Below are 21,545 nucleotides of genomic sequence, written 5' to 3'. Positions count from 1 at the left end.
CCCATAACTATTGAAATTGTGCGATAAAAATAATTTTTGTAACGGTTTTCCTCCGCGTCGCTTAAACTGATGACATAGGCAAAGGCAAGGATTCCGGCAGAAGGCATACGACTCAAATTCAACGGGTCTCGACTGCTATTTTCTATTATCATGCGACCGGTAGATATAGGAAATTGAAAGTGGGTCAGATGTGGAAGTAAGTCCAGCCTCAAAACCAAGTTCAAACCGGAGGTAGAAATTCACCACAGCACGGTAAAAGTAAGTAAGTAAGTAGTGTGAGGGCGAGGGCGAGGGCGAGAGTGCAAGTGAGCGGCAGGGAGAGGGGGAGCACCAGACATGGAAGCAACTAGACTCCCATTATCATTGCATCTTGGGCCCCTGAATTGCGAATGAAAAACTAATAATTCATTATATGAAATTATTCACACCGGGATTTTTTTTTTTTTACCTGTGCACTTTTTACAACGTCGGGTGCCAGTTAAAACCTTGTTGTTTTGCTCCAATATCATCGGTAACAACTCTTCATTGGCAACATGTCATTTGTCACTTGGTCAAAGCAGTCTTCAGTAAAATGTTTTGATCAAACAACAGATTACTTATCGGCCTGCCCACTCTTTGTGCTCAACCCACCCAACTCACTGCTTCATTGGACAGAAAAAACAGAAGCTTATTTTGGCAGCGTTAATGTTCAACATGCATTAACCATTTCCAAATAAAAATGATTGAGTTTGTCGGAAAAACACCTGAAACACTGGCCGCCACAACAGTGACACAAAACGAATGTCAGGTCTTGTTAATTCGGAGTAGCGCGACTTCGGGGCAGCATGATTCAATGGTGGAGTAATTTGTTCCTTCACTCAGAAGTTCAATTCCTTCTCTTTTTTAAATGTGTTTACTTATTTATTTATCTTTTTATAAAATACGACTGAACAAAATAATAGGCTTCCATATTGAAGAGAATTTAAGGGGACAAACAAAGAAAGGACAAGGTGAATATTAATAGTAAAATATAATTGAATATACAGTATCTATAGTTATATATAAATGGAACTTTGTGTGTGTATGCGTGTCTGTGTGTTAGTTTCTTATGGACTGAAACGGCTGTGCGTATTTTGACAAAATTTGCATAGTTCTACTTGTATGTTTCTGTGAGTGTTTGTAGATGGGTTTGATCTCCGTAGGCCTCCATTTAGTGATAAAATTAATTAGAAACTCAAAATATTAGCTTAGAAATCCCTAATAGTGGAGGCGACTGCGCCATATTTCTCTTGCGATTGCAATGTCGCAGCTGGCAAAGCAAATTTAAATGTGCTGTGATGATGATACATTCTAGCTTTGAGTACTCCACAACAAGACACTGGATTTTAAAAGAATGTAAAATTTTCCAGACTATTACTAATGGATTCATTTGGCTGGATATTCATATTGTAGCGACTGTTATTTATTATGTATCACGCCCGCAATGGTTCATGGGTAGTTGTGGCAACCATGACTGAGAGTGGTGGTTGCCGTTGTTATGTTTTTGTTCAATAAAGGCGCTGTCTCATGGGGATCATGCAGTGTACGGGGCACAAGAGCAGCAAGAATGAAACATAAAGACTCTCTCATTCTTTATACCCCTTTATGGTGTCATTTTAAAACCTGTGGCCGTAATTTTATTTTGACTGAATTCTTGTGATTTTGTCCAAAGTATGGCTTTTCCTTTGAAGTGTGATAACTAAGTCATTTATGAATATTTTTTCACTTTCACCCACTCAAAAATGTTCATTGGCATCAGACTTATCTACACATAAATAGTTTTTATTTTTATTTTTTTAATGCCCCTATGGACATTAATAGCAGTATTATTGTAATTGCAAAACTAACTATGCTGTATATATATATATATATATATATATATATATATATATATATATATATGTATGTGTGTGTGTATATATAAAGTCTAATTTGAATATTTCATATGACATAGAGGCCCAAATATGTCCATAGGTCATAACAACACGCTTTCTTTGCAAGCAAATTCATGTATTAGCCTTTGGCGCCCCCTCGTGGCTTTTGGGTGTTAAGCCTCTCAACACACAAATTCATCTATTTCCATGTTTTTGACTCGCCAAAGAAGCGATTGCATGAGCAATCACGGAAAATGCATTATAACCAGGGGTGCACATAAGTGGTCCGCATGCGCGCATGCGTACTGGACGTAGACAAATGCGCTGGCCCTCAACGGCTTCCATACGCTTTTGCGTACCGATGGCTGACCACTGTATTTGCGGCGGACACGAGAAAATAACTTCTCAAAATTTTGAAGAGGCAGGCCACACTGAGTAATTACTTTAGTGATGGGACGAAATGAGCCGAGGTTCCGAAGCTTGTGTCGAGTAATGGGAGGGGGGTTTCCACGAAGCTTGTAGCGAGGCGCGCTTCATTTCGGCAAAACCCGGAAATGATGACGTGGGAAGCCTCGCCGGCGGCCAGCGGCCGGCTGAATCTCGTGAGTGCTTCGGAAGTGATCCAACGTTTGGCGCACATTGCAAAAACAGGACAGACTACGGTATAAATTGGTTGCAAAACGCAATGGCGATCGCCTGTTATCTCACATTTTGTGGATTTCGGGCTCCTGTACTTGTTAAATCTGTGCGCAACAGTGCAACCAGTGCAATCTTTTTTCGAGCCTTGTCCTTTGCTTGCGATGGAACCTGCGCGAAAAGAGCGATCCTCCCCTGTATGGGAACATTTTGATTTGATTGCTTTCAATAAGGTAAGGGAGAAAAACTACTTTAATATAAATGTGAGTGTGTGTGTGTACCTATCTGAACCAAACATCAACAGAATGAACAATCCATTAGTGTACTGGGAGGCACAAAAGAATACCTACCCAAATTTATATAAACTGGCACTCACATTTCTCTGCACCCCAGCTTCATCTGTGCCTTGTGAAAGAATATTTTCTAAAGCTGGTGAAATATTTTCCAAAAAAAAAGAAACTGTTTAAAGCCAGCCACTGTGGGAAAGCTATTATTTCTAAATAAAAATGAATAACAAATTACCCTTAGCACTTGTTGTATTTTGTTCACATACTAAATTACTAACACAAGCACATTCATATCTTTGTCTTAAGCAAATAGCCATTGAATTCTTAACAATGTTGACCTCTTGGGCTTCTAGACCACTTGATGGCGCCATAGGGTAAATGAAGCACCATGAAGCTTTGCTACATGTGCAAACCAATTGGCTGCAAAGCTTCATTGCTTCATGAGGCTTCATTTGGCCATCACTAAATTACTTCCGTGTTCCCCCACCCCCGTCCAAAGACAGACAGACGACAGAGACGTCACCGGAGCTACCGAAAAAAAAGGACTTTTGCTGAAAAGTGGCTACAGGAGGTACCGTGGCTAGAAGCAAATGATGCTCGCACGGAAATGCGGTACAAAATGTGCCGTGAGAATCCCAATGTCGCCGATAAGAGCAGCGCATTTTATGTAGGGTCAAAGAATTTCAGCCATCCAAACTTTGAAAAGCACGAAAAAAACAGAGCATGTGGCAATTAAGCAAACTATCGATGTCAAACAGGACCCCACTCGCCCTATGGACAAGTGGCGGAATAAAGGTAATGAACAGCGACATGCACTGACAAACGTGTTTTTGCTCGCATTTTACAAAGCTAAACATGCACGTTCAATGAGGTCTTATGAGGAGGATATCCCACTTTTAAAAAGGCTTGGAGTTAATGTGGGAGCCGCATAATGCCCTTTATTTTGAATTGGTGCTTCTTATTTCTTTACATTTCACTTCAAAGTAATGGCAATTTTGTTGTGCCAGTTGATGTTAATCAAGCATTAATTGTTAATATAATTAATTAAAGTTAATTGGCTCTAAGTAAAGCTTGTCATAAATTTATCGCATCAGGCGGGTCGGCTCTCAAGCTCAATGAGGACCAAGTCACATCTCCAGGTCCTCCTCTGAGACCCTGGGCAAAAAAATCATGTGCACCTCTGATTATAACACATCAGGTTTACAACATATTAAAAATTATGATTTATAATGGGAGTCAATGAGCCAGAACATGGCATTATTACAAGAATTTAGTGCAAATCTCCCCAACCTCTTTGCAATAAGTTAGAAATTGCAGCATGGTGCCATTTTGATCTTTACATGTTTTTTACTATCCTGGGGAAATATTAGCTCCCTAGTATAATTTTTCCAATGCTTTGTCTTTGATGAAACAAACAAAAAAAAAAAAAAAAAAAAAAAAAGCCAGATAATGGACAAATAACACAGTTAATTTTACTACATTACAGCTGCATCTCTAAGGAAAATATTTTTTTATCTGCCATTCAGTTATATTGTGTTCATGTTAAACAGACCCGAGCAACGCCAGGCCACACTACTAATATGCTTTTAGTTAGAAGTTATAAGTAGCTTTGCAAGCTCAATACAATTTATTTATTGTGGAGGCACATTCTGGGGAAGAGATAAACCTACTGACTGATAGCACAGGAAGAAAAAAGACGGGACAGATTTGAGAATAAAAGGGCAAGATGAGCCGAAATGATGTGCCTTCTCAAGATGGACCAAGGACAAAGAGAAAAGAAGTAACCCTAAAATTGACCCTTGTGGGATACACCAAAAATAGTGTAGCATAGCAGTAACGATGAATGGATCAAACTCCTTTGCTCACAAGGTCCATAGTGTCTAATGATGCAAAAAGGTCCAGCAGAACAAGATACACATAGTCATAATACTTTTTACAGGATAATATCATTAAAAACTTAATAGAGCAACGTATGTCCTTTTCAGCATTTTGAAACCAGTATTATTGAGTCTAATGGGCCTAACAGTAAAATCTGGTTTGGTTCTCTACTGTAACATCTTCATTTTGTATTGCTGCATGTTATAGATGCCAGTGAACATCGAGCTCTTTGTTCCATGCCTTGTCTGCACCTCAATTCATGCTCTCTAGGTTCAATCGACAAATGAGAATGAGCAGTTGTCAATTTAATTATGAGCCCTGCCAGTGGATCCATGCAGTGCCATGGTTCAGAGACAGAAGCTTCTCTCTATTAACTTTGGCACTCTTTTGCTGCCGTGTGAAGTCATTCTTGGCAAATGCAGGGAGTTAGAATAGGTGTTGGCTGGATGTAGTTCCCTGGCAAATTATTGGCAAATGTGTTCTAGTTTCCATGCCCACTGCAGTTGTTTCAATCAACTTTGCTTCCATCACCATCAGACCAAGCCAAACTGAGAATTTCTGCCAGAGAGATTTTACTCAAAATGAAATCAGTCTCCTTTAAAAATATGTTTCAGTAACTTGGTGGTCATTTTTTTCTTCAATTTACCCCCTGCACTCTGGCATGGAATCCAATGCTAGTGTACTTTTGTACCAGCGCAGCATGTTTTGGAGTTTGGTACACACGCCAGCACGAATATAGACTTACTGACGCAGCAAAAGAATACACAAAGTATAACATATTTTGTGTGGGTTTTTTGTTTTGCTTTTTGTTTTTTAAACTTGGTTTGTCTTCTACAGTAATTGCATTGCACGGGGATGGCCTGGCTCAGTGGCAGAGTAGTTGTCCCTCAACCCAGAGGTTGAGGGTTTGATTCTCTGCCCTGATGAACTTGCCTAAGTATCCTTGAGCAAGATACTGAACCCCACATTGCTCCTGGTGCTGCGTCCCCAGTAGGTGGATGGCAATGTAGTGTAAAGCGCTTTGAGCGCCTTGAAAGGTGGAAAAGCGCTATATAAGTATAACACCATTTACCATAACACCATGTATGGAAATGATAAACAATATAATGGTTTTAAGATATACTTGATGTTTACACCACAGCTATATGCTTGTTTACTGGTCATTTGGAAGACAGTAAAAAAAAAAAAAAACAACTATTACTGCCCGGATTCCCAAAGGCATTATCGGCCCAGAGAGATGATAAGCACACCTGAAAAACTGGCAAACTCTGAACCTACAGGCAATTAAATGTTTGCAATTAATTAATAAGTTCTGAGATGAAAATTAACTGAATAAATATAAATGTGGCTTGGTGGATAGATTAGTATAACTCCTTATAATATATCTACAAAATGTCATTGTGATCCGTCCACTAATGATGAGGGAACGGGCTATTTCAGTTAGTATCCCAAACAACAATAGGAACAAAGTGTGTGACTTTTTGGGCCCTCCCTTCGAGTGATCTGAAAATGACAACAAGGATTCTGTGGTTTCATTGTTACACTATGCAGCTTCCCAATGGTGGTACACCACATTGACTATATAACAACAGTGAAAAATAGAATTTCAACTTCTTGTTTTTGTTGTTGTGCTTCTATTCCAGTAAGTCGGGGAGGAAAGTGTTGACACTGATCATGTCTGACAGGTAAACTAATATATGTAACATTATCACACATAGGAACAACAACAAGGTGGTGAGTGGTCATGTGTGGGCGGACTATGCAAGCAACACCACAAACCTTGATTGTCATCTGAGACAAACTCAAACATTCAAATATATATTTTTTCATTTCCTATCGAGTATGGCATGTGGACCTTTTGGCCAGATGTTGTCAGCTTCCATTTCCATCTATGGGTCACCTTACATTACAAAATTATCTGGGGATTGAAATCTGATAGTATGACATACCACAAGATAATTGTTTCAGATTCTCTCACCAGATAATCTAAAGATGCACAAACGACACATTTTACTGCAGTTTCTATCCAAACTCACAGAATTAAGTCACTTCACCTGCACCTACAAACGGCTCTATCAGTTTCCCTCAAATCTATCCTGTTTATATAAAGGTAGCCAATCCGGGCAACACTTAAAGAGCATATGACACGAGAAAAAAAGTCTTAAATGGCATTATTATGTGAATTAGAATCATATTTTGAGACGATTCGACTATATACAACAATTTAGCAAAGCACAGATGACGAGAAATTAGTCTTTTAATCTGCCGGTTAGCCACGCCTACCATTATAGGGCTTTAGCGTCCCCAACAGGTGGATGACGTCAGCGGTAGACTGGGCTCATCGGTTTTACTATTCAGCCCATTAAGGGGAATTATTCAGAACGAGGAAAACGCGACGAAGAGAGCCGCAAAATGTCATTGTTTCTGTCTCTTCAATATTTTTACAGGATATTCTTTTTATCCAAGTATTTTCCCCAATTGCTAAATAAATGGCATGGTCATGACAAATAACAGTCGTGTGCTGAATGGAATATGAAATAATAAAAATGCATTTATTCAGGACGACATGGCAAAATTACTTCATAATGGTCAAAACTGTCGACTTCACCTTTACTGTCGCCCCTCCCGAACGATATTTTATGACACCTAAATCGGACATATGTCATTTCTCTTCCCCGGCTTCGGAGAATGTAAACAAACCAGAAGGCGTGACAGCTAGCCGACATGCTAACCCGAACCGAGTGATGTTTCAAAGTCTTCGAAGCGGAAAATCACACATAACTATCCTGGATTATTTGACATGACGACCCGGTTGTCGATTGTCTTCACGGATCGGCAAACCGCCCGGCAGAGAGCAATTTACAGTTCGTTCCCCGGAGGAGGGTGGCTGGAGTTGTTGTGCAGCTAATGTGCTGCTGCTAATGAGCATTAGGAGAGCTTTTTACATGCCTATCAATGATCAAACGTAAGTAGTCCTTCATTTAAAGAAAGTTTGTAGTGTTTACTTTGTAATCGCTGTATTCGTACTTGACATAATACAAAACAAGATGTTTACTCACTTCCTCGTAAGTCCAATGGTCCCACAGTAAATATCCACGGTGAATGGGAACCTTTTGAAACTCCAAAAAGGCTCATACGCCTCTCCCTCATACAGAATGATTTTTCTGCAGCCGTTTGGCTGGCGTGATGCGAAAACTAAACGTATTAATCCGCAAAATCAGCTGAATCCTTCGTCCTCATACACAACAGTACACTGTAGCGTGAAGAGGACGTCTTCTACCGTACACGTCACAGCGCCCTCCTCCTCAATGCAAGACCGACGCTGGAAGTCACTCATTTTCATGGCGCGGGATTCAAAAAACTAAATAAAAATAGCGATCGCTTCCACACACATCCAAGCGGCCCATATCATTCAGGGGCATAAAATACTGCGTGTATTATGAAATAAACATGCTTTTTCGTGTCACAGGCACTTTAAGGGTCCGAACAGTTTCTTGGAATGCCGCCCACACTACAAAATATTCAAGCCAGACTTTCGCCTCCAATTTAGACACATTGCCCCTAAACGGTGGAAGAGTCGTTGAATAGCCCTTAATTAAATTACCTTGTAATGTTAAGGCATTTTTACTTTCGGTTCTTTTTGCAAGGACCTGCAGTATGAGGCCTTGGAATGGATGACCACAGTTTGTTTTTTTCATTTTGGGCTTCACCTCTCTAGTTTAAGTAAGCAGACGCTATTTGTTTTGGACAAAATCCTCTCTTCCTTAATCTCAAATACAACTGTGATTTGCCTTCAGGCTCAGCATGTGTTTTTACATTGTAATTTTAATGAAAGACTGGTCTTGGTCTTACTCTGACCACATTGGTGCACAACTAAAGGAAGGTTGTTGGCCGCAGAGGAATCCAATCAATAAAACTGCAAGTGATCACAATCCAATTTTCCTTCTGCTCATACAGCAAATGCAACAGCTTCTCGATTTACTGAATTTTGCCTTTGATGCTTTGTGTGTTTAGTGTTTGTGTGAAAAGATACTACACGATAACCCCCCGATGCCCCCCCCCCCCCCCCCCCCAAAAAAAAAAGGTTCTCAATGAGGCTACAAAAAAATGCTTTCTGAAAGCTAAGAGTAGCAAGAAAGGTGGCCAGACACAACTGTTGTGGTCCATCAATGCTACTTTTCCATTGTTTGGCAGACATTGCACACGTTATTTTCCTAACCTCAATGACCTGTATGAGAAAAACCAAACATCTGGCACATTTTAGTGTGCTGCTTTTTAATGGTTGTTTACAAGCCGCAACATTACAAATATCTTGGAAGCATATTTGAACCTTGTGTGTTCCCACACAGGGTCGTGAATTTGTCACCCACAGGCATTATTTATCCCAACAAAAGTATTTGTTCATTCTTGGTTCTGGTGCTAATGCTGATTGAGGTGGGTGCAAGTGTTTTCCACAACATTGATTTATGTAAAACGCTGCTGTATGTGAGCGGTACACAACGCAGCATATTTTATAACTGAAACGACAGTACACCAGCTATTGTATCGATATTGTATGACATGCAACAAAATGCATTACCAGTAAGATCATGCATCAAACTCCAAAATGATTATTTTTTTTCTTTTTAAAAGATTTTTTGGGCCCATGTCAAAAGGCAAAAGGGATTGGTATTGTTCAATTGCTTCTTCAATAGTTGGTAGGATAAGACAACACATGGATTTTATGAGTGGTTCAAAAACAGTTTGCCCTACATATTTATCCATCCTTTAATTTTCTTTCCCACTTGTTCGCATGAAAGATAGCTGGAGCATATTCTATAATGACTTTGGACAACACTCCGGAACGGTTGCCTATTGTAATGCACATGTAAAAAAACACTATGTTATTGTACAGCAGTGGTGAGGGAGTCGAATCACATGACTTGACTCAAGATTTAAGTGTAAGATTGACACCTCTGTTCCCCTGTTATCATTACATAAAACAATACAGATAGATAACAAATACGCATATACATTTTTTTGGTGATTTTTCAGGGTATGTAGCATTCTGAAATGCCATTGAGTCATCATTTGTTGAAGTAGCAATTCATGTTTTATTATTATTATTTTTATTATGATTTTTTATCATTATTATGATTATTTTTTGTCCCATTTCTCGAAGACCCATTTATTGTATTTCTATAGCTCTTAATCACAACCAGGGGCGAAAGTGTGCCAGAACGGTCAGGAACGCAGTTCCTCACCAACGTCACAGAATGACGTGTCGCTGTATCCGGCCGCCATATTGTCCGTCTTTGTTTATCCGTATTATCAGTGGTTTCAATTTGTCGTGCAATTTATAGTGCAATTCATGGAAGCCCCGGTGCTTTCAGACGTTGTAAATTCATTGGATGCGTTGCATAAAAGCCGTTATGTGGAAAAGCTTCAGTCTATCCATTCGCCAGATCCATATTTGATGCCTAAATCGATATTTTTCGACCCGCTGTCTTTGCCCTCTCTGCCTGACATCTGCTACCCTGATATCTACAACTATCTTGTCCACACAAAATCAGCCTATTCTCACGAAAGTTTGAAAAACTTTAAGAGCAGCACTCTAAGCAACATTACCCCGTGTGACCCTTCCAATTTTCTAAAATGGCGACAATCAATAAAAAAAAAAAAAAAAGTTGACTGCGATGGCCGACGCTTCAAGGATAGGTGGATATTGGACTATTTCTTCAATAAAACACGTAACAACTGTGTCTGCCTCATTTGCAAAGAGACAGTCGCTGTTTTCAAAGAGTTCGATGTGACGCGATAATGATATTACCGAACAAGACACGCTGACATGTACGACAACATTACAGGGAAGATACGCAGCGAGAAATTATAGCAACTTGAAGCTAGTTTAATTTTACAGCAGCAGTATTTCGCAAGAGCCCGAGTGTCGAAAGAGAACGCCACAAAGACGAGACTGTTGAAATTATGAATTTAAAAAAATAATAAAGCAAATGTGACACACAGAAGGGCTTGCTAAAATTTGTTTAAATATATTGTTCTATGTAAATCAGCCAAGGTAGCCCCCTGCATTTTTACCACACCAAATCTGGCCCCCTTTGCAAAAGGTTTGGACACACCTGTTTAACTGATGATCCGTAGACGAGGCCAGCTTCTTTCACTTGGTACCAACTAAATATTATTCAAAATGTAATGATGGTGGAAGACATAAGCATCTTGAATTTGAAACTGTATGTTGTCGGCGATTAGCCTCGCAATGATCTTAATTGTGGTTGTCAGCCCAAAACCCTCTAAATATATATTAAATGCATCTTACCAGATATAAAATGACTACTACATAATCTGTGGTAATCGTTTGGAGCCCAGTTTTCTCGTCGGATTGCAGCAGTCCATCTCGGTCTCCTCTCCGGGTCTCTCGGAATACGGTAGAACTTCAAGTCTCTCCATCTATCTTCTCTGTTATTGCAACCAACCGTCACACACGCCTTTACCATTTTGATTATTAATGTTAACGAGCAGAAAAACATGCCATAATCGGAGGAATTTACGTAGCGGTAATGCGTCAACACGACGAGTAGACGGACAATATGGCGCGGAGGCATGGTTGTGACGTCATGTGAGTAGGGTCTATAAGATTCAGGGCCTGAATGCTGTTGCGGTACACGGTGCTTTGATTCCAAAAATATGATGGCAACTGTCAAAACGCTGTATTAAAAAAAATGCTTAGCTGCCACAAATTCATTTCATCTCCAAGAAGAAAACAATCTACCAACATTAGAATTTGCATACAACAAGCATTTTAAAGTGCTTGTGTAGTGTAATCTGTTTCCTCCGATATTTATTATTTATTTTATTCAACGGACGGCATGGAGGTGTCCCCAGATTCTGCAGTTATCTGAGTCTGACGATGATGAGTCATGTCAATGTGCGAATGCACGCAGCAAAGCAAAACACCTGGACTCATTTATCTGTTCAATTGGCTGACATACTGACATGTGATCAGCAGAGATGGTTAACTCTGATTGGTTCAATGTGCATATTTTCTGGAACAGCAAAAAAAAAAAAAAAAAAGCTTGTTGAATTGATGCGACAAAAAAGGGCAATGCAACAGAAAATGGATCACATCTTTAAGAGCAAGGAAAGAGTTGAGGAGGCTTATTTATTATATTTTGTTTTATTTGCTCTGATGGGGATGCTCAGAACATCTTAGCTGTCAGCGTGCACTTTGGACATATTTGTTCATTTTTGTTGAGCTACTCATTCATTTCCTTATGATTTAAAAAAGTCAATGTTTGCGCGATCTTCAAAATATATCATAATAATGTATAATAATATAATATAAAATATAATAATAATAATACTATTTAATAAGCGTATGCTTTTCCCATCTGCCTTTGTCTGTCTTCAGTTTCCTTTCTTTCTTCGGGCAAATTATTCCACATTTTGTGACTGTCAAAGATTTCTTTCTTTCTTCGGGCAAATTATTCCACATTTTGTAACTGTCAATGATACCAATGATGATGACAATAAACATTTCATTTCACATTCAATTTCACTCTGCATAAAAAAGTAATTTGTACTTATTTTTCTGAATGCATGTTACTTATATCCTTATTTAAAAAAAAAAGAAAGCACAAGTAAATGTTTACATTAACTTCAATTTTAATATACAGCCTATGTTTTTAAGTACCCTATTTTTCGAACTATAAGTCACACTTGAGTATAAGTATAAAGTATAAAGTATAAAATGCCCAAAGGAAGAAGAGGAAAGAGGAAAAAAACATAAATAAGTCACCCTGGAGTATAAGTCGCATTTTTGGGGGAAATTTACTTTAAAAAAAAATCAAACACATAGAACAGCTATGTCATCTTGAAAGGCAATTTAACATAAAAAATACAATAGAGAACAACATGCTAAATGAGTGTGCAGTATGATAATGTTACATGATGCATGAACAACAAAATGCGAACGTGGCCCGTATGTTAACGTAACATAGCTATCAACTCATTTGCTCCCAAAAACGTATTAATACGTTCTATTTTTAATTGTTTTAGTGTTCCAAAGACTTATTTATATGTCTTTTACGTTTTTTTTTTTTTTCTTTTTTTTTTTTTAAAGACATCTCTGGGTCGTAATTCAATTAAGCTCCAAAGCACAAAGCTGAAAATCCATTTTAAAGCAATAAAACTGGCCACTGGAGGGCAGTAGCACATTTGGTAAGACCCGCAACCCGATTCAACGGCAACGAACGACCAAGCCGCACAGCCGGGCGCCGGCGGAATTGAATGATGGCTGGGAGTGAATGAGTTAAGAGTTATTCAAATAACTATAGCATAAAGAACATGCTAACAAGTTCACCAAACCATCCGTGTCACTCCAAAACACCAAAATAACATGCGAAATGATATAATAATGTGTTAATAATTTCACACATAAGTCGCTCCTGAGTATAAGCCAAAATATGAAAAAAAACTGCAACTTATAGTCCAAAAATTACGGTAGTTAAAATTGATATTTGGCATTTAGTAAGTGAGGAAATGAGGGAAAATAAAAATTAGAAGATGGAGGTTGGGGTTATTGCTGTTTTTGTTAACTTTTATTTTGAAAATCATTGAAAAAATACAATTTTGAATGAAAATATGTTTTTGTATATGTTATAGAAATAACTGAGCATTTCAGTAGATTTAGGAGGTTTGGAAAAAATAAAAATAAAAAAATAAAATAAATAAATAAATAAACAAAATTTCTGGCTTCTTCACATCGGGAAGTTCCGGCAAGATATTTTAGCCACTTTCACCCCTGATCACAACAATGTGGTAAGGGAAACCACAAAACCCTATTCTTTAAAAAAAAAAAAAAAATGTAAACCTTTAGAAGGGTCTGCAGATGGGGGGACGGATACCCATTCTGGGATGAGCAAGCTTCAATGGATGCCAGTTGAGCAGAATGACAGGATGTAGAAGCACATGTAGTAAATAGGATTTCCTGATGGAATGCTGTACAAAGTACCATAATTATAGTGAACTCTTATACATTGTGATTGAGGAAAAGTGGCATGGAAAATGAATGAATGAATGTTACACAACGCATATTAACATCCAGGTTAACATAGTACAGTATGTTATAGCTTGTGAGCACAGGGGGGCAGTATGTATTCACTTTGCCATAGTTAAATTTGACAAAAAATCCCTTCAGTTTAGGCTTTCAAGGTAATAGAATGTGCTTTCTTTATGTGTGAAAAGGATATTTATTGCAGTAATTTGCAGTCTACATTTTCCACTTAACACCTGATATTATTTTAAGCATTTTGCTGTTCTATTACCGTCCACCATTGAGTATTACTAGCCCTCATTCAACTGGGTTTTGCTTTTATGTTCATAAGATGTTGTACATGCTGTTTTATGTTTGATTCACATGTGTATGATCGAGAGCTTCTTAGAGGGAATCTTCAGCTCATTAAACTCGCTGTTTTCTGTCCTTTCAATACTCCTGTGTTAAGCATAGCTTTGGCCAAAACCCTTTGGCTTCACCTATCACCCACCCCTTACGTCTTCTGTGCTTGTGTGTATAATTCAATTAGCACCCTCCCCATCATCAAACAATTATGACATTATTACATCCTCTGTTGGACCTCATGCTGAAGATGTACCAACGGTGGGGGTGTTGTGCATGATTCCAATTTTCACTACGATCCACTGTAAACCATTGGCCAGTTTGACCCATTTTACACTGTGGCCTGTTTCTGCATAGACAGTCCGCCCCCCCCCCACGCCCCCCCAACACTCACAGACATTTTCCATCCAACAAGCAGAGACATGGCACCCTGAGTCACATCGGTGCCAGCAGCTGTGCAGTGCGGGACACTCATGCAGCCGAGCAGTGGGTGGGCGAGGGATCAGCATCATTATGGTCTGAAAGACATCATGAAGGCAACTCTTTATGTCTCCTTTTTAACCATGTATACTATATTCCACAAAATGCACCTGTGTATTACCTGCCATTAGATTGTGTGAAGGCCCATTACACTTTAATGATTTGTGTCACCAACCCACCTCTTAATCTGCCAAAAACAGACCATCACCTCTTTTAGCTACATTCACCTCCAAGTCTTGGAGCAGCCAGAGATCAAGATTTGAGCTTTTACTAATACATTCTTTTTCCATAACCCTTATCCCCACGAGTGTTGCAGGGATGCTGGAGTCTAGCCAAGCTAACTATGGACAGGTGGCAGGCTCCACACTAAACTGATTGATTACCAGCCAGTCGCAGGGAACATATCGACATATAACATTTCACACCCACAATCACAATTGTATAAAATTTGGAGTGTCAAATCAGCCTACGATGCATGTCTTTGGATGTAGGAAGAAACCAGATCACCCAGAGAAAACCCACATCGGCACAAGGAGAACATAAACTCTACACAGTTAGCCCAGAGCTCAGGATTTAACCCTAGATCTCAGAACTTTGAGACATACAGTATGTGTCAACTTCTCATCTACCACTCCACCCTCTGATTATACATGTTCAGACAGACATTTGTAACCCATTATTGTCAAATGTATCACACTTAAAATTTCATGATTTGAGACTCTTAACTCAGAATTTTTACATTTCTTTCTCAAAAAAACTGCTGGAAGTCAACACATGCATCTGCAGGTTCCGTTAGGGGAAAAAAGTGTTTACAAGGGGAATACATATGAGAACGCTTATTACACATATTCATTTTGATTTTTCTTTGTTACAAATGTGAAAAAAAAGGTTCCATTAAGACCTTATTTTTCAAATTTTGGGATTCTCTGACAACTGCTTCATGTTGAAAGCCTTTAAGGGTTAACTGAGTAAATTGTTTTATTTCCATCTGTTCTAAAACAAAATAAATTTTTAAAAAAATGATAGTGTCAAATGTTGATTTATTAATTTATTTATGTTGAAGCTGCAATATCGACATATCATACAGTATATGTCGATTTTTTTTTTTTTTTAATTCTTTTATATGGACATGTCATAATACTTAAATACCTCAGGAACACAAGCCGTTTAAGATTTGTGTGCAATCAACAGAGCAGGAGGACACAAATGTAAACCTGAACAAAGAGAATCAATAATTCATTAAAGATGCCCCCTGCATTGACTCTGCAGTCCTCTTGTAATCAACAAGATATATTTATTTGTATTGACCATATGTGGATCTGAAATTAATGTGGAGGAGAAAAGGAAAAGTCATTTTTTAACTCCCAAGTTTTACTTGCATATACAATACTTTATCCCATAAGAACAACCAACACCCCACTCCCCTCGAATAAATCCATCCATCCATCCATCCATCCATCCATCCATCCATCCATCCATCCATCCATCCATCCATCCATCCATCCATCCATCCATCCATCCATCCATCCATCCATCCATCCATCCATCCATCCATCCATCCATCCATTATCTTCCGCTTAGTCTGGGGTCGGGTCGTGGGGGCAGCAGCTTTAGCAGGGAAGCCCAGACTTCCCTCTCCCCAGCCACTTCAGCCAGCTCCTCCGGCGGGATTCCAAGGTGTTCCCAGGCCAGCCGAGTGACATAATGTCTCCAGCGTGTCCTGGGTCGACCCCGGGGCCTCCTGCCGGTGGGACATGCCCGGAACACCTCTCCAGGGAGGCGTCCAGGAGGCATCCGAACCAGATGCCCGAGCCACCTCAACTGGCTCCTCTCAACGCGGAGGAGTAGCGGCTCTACACCAAGCCCCTCCCGGATGACCGAGCTTCTCACCCTATCTCTAAGGGAGAGCCCGGACACCCTGCGGAGGAAACACATTTCGGCCGCTTGTATCCGGGATCTTGTTCTTTCGGTCACGACCCACAGCTCGTGACCATAGGTGAGGGTAGGAACGTAGATCGACTGGTAAATCGAGAGCTTCGCCTTTTGGCTCAGCTCCTTCTTCACCACAACGGACCGGTGCAGAGTCCGCATCACTGCAGACGCTGCACCGATCCGCCTGTCAATCTCCCGCTCCCTCCCACCCTCACTCGTGAACAAGACCCCAAGATACTTGAACTCCTCCACTTGGGGCAGGATCTCATCCCCGTCCCGGAGAGGGCATGCCACCCTTTTCCGGCTGAGGACCATGGTCACGGATTTGGAGGTGCTGATCTTCATCCCAACCGCTTCACACTCGGCTGCGAACCTTCCCAGTGAGAGTTGGAGGTCATGGCTTGATGAAACCAACAGCCCCACATCATCTGCAAAAAGCAGAGATGCAATACTGAGGTCACCAAACCGGAAACCCTCAACGCTTCGGCTGCGCCTAGAAATCCTGTCCATAAAAATTATGCCACGACAGGCACCAACCACCTTACGGCCACAGCTCCGATCGGCCGCCTGAACAATGGAGGTGCGGAACATGGCCTACTCGGACTCAATGTCCCCCACCTCCCCCGGGACAAGGGAGAAGTTCTGCTGGAGGTGGGTGTTGAAACTCTTTCTGACAGGGGATTCTGCCAGATGTTCCCAGCAGACCCTCACAATACGTTTGGGCCTGCCAGGTCTGGCCAGCAACTTCCCCCGTCATCGGAGCCAACACACCACCAGGTGGTGATCAGTTGACAGCTCCGCCCCTCTCTTCACCCCAGTGTCCAAAACATGTGGCCGCAAGTCCGATGACACGATTACAAAGTCGATCATTGAACTGCGGCCTAGGGTGTCCTGGTGCCAAGTGCACATATGGACATCCCTATGTTTGAACATGGTGTTCGTTATGGACAAACCGTGACGAGCACAGAAGTCCAACAACAGAACACCACTCGGTTTCTGATCGGGGGGGCCGTTCCTCCCAATCATGCCCCTCCAGGTCTCACTGTCATTGCCCACGTGAGCGTTGAAGTCCCCCAGTAGAACGAGGGAGTCCCCAGAGGGGCGCTTTCCAGCACACCCTCCGAGGACTCCAAAAAGGGTGGGTATTCTGAGCTGCTGTTTGGTGCATAAGCGCAAACAACAGTCAGAACCCGTCCCCCCACCCGAAGGCGGAGGGAGGCTTCCGTCTCGTCTACCGGGGTAAACCCCAACGTACAGGCACCAAGCCGGGGGCAATAAGTATGCCCACACCTGCTCGGCGTCTCTCACCGTGGGCAACTCCAGAGTGGAAGAGAGTCCAACCCCTCTCGAGAGGATTGGTACCAGAACCCAAGCTGTGTGTGGAGGAGAGTCCAACTATGTCTAGTCGGAACTTCTCTGCCTCACACACCAGCTTAGGCTCCTTCCCTGCCAGAGACGTGACATTCCATGTCCCAATAGTTAGCTTCTGCAGCTGGGGGTTGGACCGCCAAGGCCCCCGCCTTTGGCTGCTGCCCAACTCTCTGCGCACCCAACCCCTTTGGCCCCTCCCACAGGTGGTGAGCCCATGGGAAGGCGCATAAATACAGTAATTAAAAAAAAAAAAAAAAACAGAAACATTCACCTTCTCTGACTGGTAGAATAAACAAATATGGAGTAACATGTAAGAATAAAGCTAAAACGTTCACGAATAAGTCAAGCTGCAACTGCACTGTATTCTTCAAATACTGTAAATAATCTTTGAACCTGATAGAGCTGTGCATCCAAAACTGACTGAAGCGGTTGTTGTGGTATGTGATGGACTCAACTTCCCCTTCTAATTTAAATAATACAACCCTGCTGGGTGCAGGTGTCCAGTTATATATATTGCAGCTTAAAGACAGCAAACCTACAGCAACTCCTTTCAAAGGTGTACTGTCAAGGTAAGCCGGTATTTGAAATGCAAAAGCTTTATAAAGAAATAACAATAAATAAATGAACAGTGATTTACAGGAGACACTCTATGCCAAGAGATTGCCAGACTCTGATTTGTCTATCAAAAAATTATACAAATTGAAATAATATTTTGCAGGGGCAAACTGCTACCTTCAAAAATGTTTAAAACATTTATTTTTTTTCTAATTTAACAGGAACCACATAGGTAACATTTTAACATGCAAATCCACATATGGTAGCGTATATTGTAAGTGTGGACATTTGTGTAACTTAAATGACTGCAATATAGACAATTGCACATCAGTATGTTTAAGCATTAAAAATCTCTAAAGGTGTCTGTTTTACCAATCTTGTCAAACTTCGTCTCATAGTCCTTTTAAAAAAAAGTGCGGCGATATGTGCGTACGTACGATTCGTCAGCTGCGACGGAGGGGCTGCGATTGACGTCAACACTCGAAATTAATGTGTCAATATCTCAAAAAGCATAGCAGCACAAACGAAAATGTTTACAGCACAAACCAGCACGAACAAAGGACAAACGATTGACACAATTTTTAGCCATTTTTAATCAAAATGGGGGTGCTGGTTGACTTCAGGTTAACCTTTAAAAGAATTGCAAATATCTTAAAAATGATTGCAGCCTGAGGTGGGTAGTAACGCGTTACATGTACTCAGTTACATTTACTTGAGTAACTTTTTGTGAAAAATGTACTTCTAAGAGTAGTTTTACGAAGCTATACTTTTTACTTTTACTTGAGTAGATCTGTGAAGAAAAAAACCCTACTCTTACTCCACTACCTTGGGCTACACAAAAATTGTAACATTTTTCATCTTTATTCTACATAGTCGACTTATTATTTTTATTGCCAGCGATGCTAAGCGTAGAGACGTGCCTGGTGTATTACCGGGTTAGCTCTTCCGATTTCACTAATGAGCTGGTGCAACAATAATCATATGACTCCATTTTACCAATCAGAAGCAAGGTTGCCGTTCTATCTTCACGACAGCCTGCTCAATCATGTGGTGTCTTTAAAGCACCGTAAAAAATGAAGTAATTGATATAGAGCGCTGCCCTCAACATGACTTGAAAGTGCAGATTTTAACCTCTCCCCCTCTCTTTACTTCTTTGGCTTAATATGGTTATTTAATTGTTTATTGTACGGTATCATTTTAACAATAGTCCACATAAATAACTTAAGAAAAATACTATTGTTTGGGAAAAAAAAAAAATATATATATATATATATATATATATATAAGCAGTTACTCACAATGTTACTCATTACTTGAGTATTCTTTTCACCAAATACTTATTTACTTGTACTTGAGTACATTTTTGGACGACTACTTTCACTTTTACTTGAGTAATATCATTTTGAAGTAACACTACTGCCACTTGAGTAAATTTTATGGCTACTCTACCCACCTCTGATAGCAGCAAGTTTTTACAGCACAAACGGTTGACATCATTCTTATTTAAATTTGCATTTGATGCTAGGCCAACTTCACGGAAGTGAAAAAATACCTCCCCCCAACCTTTCAGGGTACCTGGTGTCATAATAAGAAAAATGTTTTAAATCACCGCCACACAGTATATTCCTATGCAAATGTACAACTGGTGTCTGAGATTTCTGATTTGGTGTCGCGGTTTTGCGACAGGTCCATTGGTAATGGCCAGCCAGGGACCTCAACTCTCATAAATTGGGCATGAAGCATACACACATATCAGGCCATTCTCACAACCTCTGCCCTACCTGGCAAGCAAACAAACCTTCACCTATTGTGTGTACATAAACAGCCTCCAATTTGACACCTGGGGACTCCATTTGCCATGTACATTGTAACTCACTGATGTTTCATCATCACCACAGGTCTGCTGTTGATGGCAGTTTTAAAAAATATACTGCCGTCATAATGTTGAGTATGTTGCTGTTCAATTGTTATTCCATGAAATAAACAATATTAATCAGTGTATGTGTTTTGACTGGTGGTGGTTACATTCACTACATTATTGCCTTTAGTTCCTTCTTAATATCGGGAAAGAATCAGAAACAAGAACAAGGACACAACAAATGTGTCCATCTCAAATGTGAGCATGGTATCAAACTGTGGACAGGTCAAATCGGAGGCCAGAAGTTGAACTTTGACAACCAAGTACTTTTTAAAGTGAATAAAAATATGACCACGTGAAGGAGGGGTTTCAAAAGCATTGACATCAAGCAGGTGAAATTTAGAACTAACCAAACAGTATATACATTTCTAAAAATATAATAAAGTCTAGGATATTTTCAATAATGCTTTCAATGAATTGATTTCTATACCTATTCGGTGGCTTTGATGAATGCTGTTCACACCGGGCCTCCCCTGGAGAGCATTATTAGGAGCTGGATTAGGTAATTTAAATCTCCATTTAAGGCCCGTGTCGGTTATGCACCACCCACCACTTACCTATACAGTATTTAATTCCCTGTGTGTACGCTTGAGTTAAATTGAGGCCAGTAGTGACTAATTAAAATGAAAGATGATGTGAGGGATCGGTAGAATTAAATGCATTGCAAATCGCATTTTGTTGCTGTTGCAACTCAGTTATTTTTGTATTCCACACAGCTGAAAAGCAACAACCAAAAGATGTAGCTCATAAACATTCTTTGCTTGAAGGTAGTGAAATATTTGTTTCACATGTTGTTACATTTTTTTTCTCAGGTGGCTAGGTCAAGCAAAGTGCATCAATACTTATGTATTATTAACCATGGGTGAAAGATGCAATATCAAGTATTGGCATTTAAAGAAAAAGGCATGTTAATGTATCGGAATATTATTGCAGGATGTGCAAAAGTAATACTGGGTAGTTTCAGCTGTTTGTTTTAGTGTTTTAAATATTGGTGCATTTTAACTCACTTATTGGTAGCTGATTACAGTCTCTCACAGAAAAACTGGTTCATTTGTTAGGGTGGCTGTCTTAACGGTCAAGTCCCCTTTTTGGGGCATCAGTGGTTTTTACCATTTCTATTGTCATTATTTTAGCTTTCAATTTCACTGAAAAAAAATTAATCAGTCCGCTTTGGAGGCTGGAATCAAAAGTTTCCGTTTTCCCTG

This window comes from Corythoichthys intestinalis, chromosome 6, assembly GCF_030265065.1.
Source record: "Corythoichthys intestinalis isolate RoL2023-P3 chromosome 6, ASM3026506v1, whole genome shotgun sequence".
NCBI lineage: Eukaryota > Metazoa > Chordata > Actinopteri > Syngnathiformes > Syngnathidae > Corythoichthys > Corythoichthys intestinalis.
This window is presented reverse-complemented; position numbering follows the sequence as displayed.